This window comes from Bos grunniens, chromosome 28 (assembly GCF_055505025.1).
Source record: "Bos grunniens cultivar Pamir isolate PY7600 chromosome 28, Bosgru_T2T1.0, whole genome shotgun sequence".
In the NCBI taxonomy this organism is placed as follows: domain Eukaryota; kingdom Metazoa; phylum Chordata; class Mammalia; order Artiodactyla; family Bovidae; genus Bos; species Bos grunniens.
In genome coordinates this window covers 10,443,725-10,447,428 of record NC_141192.1, presented here as the reverse complement: position 1 = coordinate 10,447,428, position 3,704 = coordinate 10,443,725, and positions in this window count along the sequence as shown.

Sequence of the window (3,704 nt, the reverse complement as noted above, 5' to 3'; positions counted from 1 at the left end):
CTGATGAGAATTTTTTTCCTCTTGCTTTATCATTTTTTGGAAACTAGACAGTGAAGACACATCCGTTTCAAATGTTTGTACCTCAGCTTTAGCTGAATTTTGCAATTAGGCTCTTCAGGGTGTTTACATGTCTTTATTTTTGAAACAACTCCAGTGACAGTAAAACTCAAAGGTTTGAAATTTTTTCCATCATTTTCCATCTGTATTCATTCAAATATCTATATGCTGATGATCTGATATTTATATCTTTAATCAAGATTTCCTTGAACATGACTCCCAGTTTGCTACCTCCACTTGGATAAACAATGGATATCTCTAACCTAACCATGGTTGACTCTTGAACAATGCAGGGGTTTATCCACACGTAAGTTACGTTGAGTTGGCTATCCATATCTGAGGTTCCTGCACATCCTTGGATTCAACAGACCACTGACTGTGAAGTCAGTGTATTTACTCTTGGAAAATAACCACATGTAAGTGAATCTGTGCAGTTCAAACTCATGTTGTTCAAGGAACAACTGTAATCCAAATGGAATCCCTGATATTCTCCCTGAATTGGTTTCTACTATTTTTTTTTTTTTAATTTGCTCAGGTCAGAACTCTTGGTGTCATCCTGGGCTCTCCTATTTTTGTTAGCCCTAAATTGGTCTGTTGACTTTCCATTTAAAATAAAGACAGAATTCAGCCACCTAAAAGCATAAGTCACCATCATCTTTTGCCCTGATTGTTACAACAGACTGCTAACTGATCTCCCTTCTTTTGCCCTTGACCTTTTCTAGTCTAACCTCAACATTAAAGCAGGATGATGTTGGTAAAACATTACATCTGATCATGTCTAACGAGTAGCTTCCCATCTCAGTCACAGAAACATTTAAGGCCGGCACCATGACCTGCCCGACTCTATAAGAGTGATTCTGCATCACCTTGTTTATTCTCCATTTTGTTCTTTCCACACCAGCCATGCCAACTTTCTGTTCTTCAAACAGCACTAGCATGCTTTAGTCTCAGAACTTTTACATTCTCTTCCCCTCCACTTGGAAAGCTCTCACCTCCCCACACCCCTGGATTTCTGCAGATTCTCTTATAGAATTAAAAAAAAAAAAAAAACTTCAGTCAAAGTTGGAGTTGGGACAGGCCAGTAGGGAGAATTCTCATGCCCCTCCACACATCCTCAGTTGCTCCAAATAGGAAAAGATACTTGCCTAATTCTCCACCTGAAGGTGCCTCTACTTTAGCATCCAGCACAGAGAATAAAGGGCTTCCCAGGTGGCACAGTGGAAAAGAATTCACATGCCAATGCAGGAGGTACAAGGGATGCAAGTTTGATCCCTGAGTCGGGAAGATCCCCTGGAGTAGGAAATGGCAACCCACTCCATGGACAGAAAATTCCATGGACAGAGGATCCTTGCAGGCTACAGTCCATGGGGTTGCAAAGAGTTAAGATATGACTGAGCGCGCGTGCACACACACACACACACACACACAGAGGAATAAAACTTCCCTCCACCCCGGGTTCCAGCCAGTAAGAGACTGTAGTAGAACAACCAATAAGAAGCATCCATAGTTGGGGCTCCCAGCTTCTTCCAGTAAGCTCTTTGATTACTGCAGCCCCTCCCAATTTCCCCCTTTTCTCTATAAAAGCAAGTTCCTTTTCCTCCTTCTCTGGATTTGCTTATGGTCTGAATTGAAATTCCTCTGCTATTCCCTAATAAACACTGTAGCTGGTAAAATAATTGGCTATTCTGTTATTAAAGTGGACACTCTCTTCCTTTACATCTTCATTCAAAAGTTGCCTTTGCAATGAGGTCTTTTCAGCCATCCTATCAATGCTTCCTGTGTGCGTGCATGTGTGCGTGCTCAGTCTCTTCAGTTCAGTTCCATTCAGTCGCTCAGTCATGTCTGATTCTTTGCGACCCCATGTATCGCAGCACGCCAGGCCTCCCTATCCATCACCAACTCCCGGAGTTCACTCAAACTCACATCCATCGAGTCGGTGATGCCATCCAGCCATCTCATCCTCTGTCATCCCCTTCTCCTCCTGCACCCAATTCCTCCCAGCATCAGAGTCTTTTCCAATGAGTCAACTCTTTGCATGAAGTGGCCAAAGGACTGGAGTTTCAGATTTAGCATCATTCCTTCCAAAGAACACCCAGGACTGATCTCCTTTAGGATGGACTGGTTGGATCTCCTTGCAGTCCAAGGGACTCTCAAGAGGCTTCTCCAACACCACAATTCAAAAGCATCAATTCTTCGGCACTCAGCTGTCTTCACAGTCCAACTCTCATATCCATACATGACCACTGGAAAAACCAGAGCCTTGACTAGACAGACCTTTGTTGGCAAAGTAATGTCTCTGCTTTTCAATATGCTATCTAGGTTGGTCATAACTTTCCTTCCAAGGAGTAAGCGTCTTTTAATTTCATGGCTGCAATCACCATCTGCAGTGATTTGGGAGCCCCATAAAATAAAGTCTGACACTGTTTCCACTGTTTCCCCATCTATTTGCCATGAAGTGATGGGACCAGATGCCATGATCTTCGTTTTCTGAATGTTGAGCTTTAAGCCAACTTTTTCACTCTCCTCTTTCACTTTCATCAAAAGGCTTTTTAGTTACTCTTCACTTTCTGCCATAAGGGTGGTGTCATCTGCATATCGAAGGTTATTGATATTTCTCCCGGCAATCTCGATTCCAGCTTGTGCTTCTTCTAGCCCAGCATTTCTCATGATGTACTCTGCATAGAAGTTAAATAAGCAGGATGACAATATGCAGCCTTGACGTACTCCTTTTCCTATTTGGAACCAGTCTGTTGTTCCATGTCCAGTTCTAACTGTTGCTTCCTGACCTGCATACAGGTTTCTCAAGAGGCAGGTCAGGTGGTCTGGTATTCCCATATCTTTCAGAATCTTCCACAGTTTATTGTGTGTTCAGTCGTGTCCAACTCTGTGCGACCCTATAGACTGTAGCCCGCCAGGCTCCTCTATCCATGGGATTCTCCAGGCAAGAATACTGGAGTGGATTGACATGCCCTCCTCCAAGAGATCTTCCCAACCCAGGGACTGAACTCATGGTCTCCTGCATCCCCTGCATTGCAGGCAGATTCTTTATCATTGATTCACCAGGAAACTCCATGCTTCCTATAGCTACATCCTGTTTATACTGCCACCCACAACATTTCACACAGTCTCCTCTGTGAGTCTCCCTCAAGAGAGTGTGAGCTTCAAGAAAGCATGGATTTTGTCTGTTTACTTTGATATTTCCATTGCTTCTCGGCCTTTTGGCTAAGATCAAGTGTACTTTGATATATTCATCACCTAAAAGAGTGCCCAATGTGCAAAAAGTGGCCAGTAATATATGCTGAATAAGTAAATGAATCAAAGTACATAAGGGCTGGCAACTCATGGCAGACATGTGAAAAGGGCAAGCTAGCCAGTTTTGATTGGCACAAGGATTAGGTTGCAATTTCAGATTGTCAACCCCTTCCTCTAGGCCCCGAATTGGCTACATAATATGCAGAACCTAGTGCAAAAGGAAAATAAGGGCTGCCTTGATCAAAGTTACGTGCTTCAAGATGACAACAGCAGAGCATTAAACCAAGTGTGCAACCTTTCCAAATTTGGTCCTGTGTAACTGTACAGGTTGCACTCTCATGAAGTCATCCCTGGCTGAAGCCAGAGCTTCCGCCTACATTGAACATCTATGATGA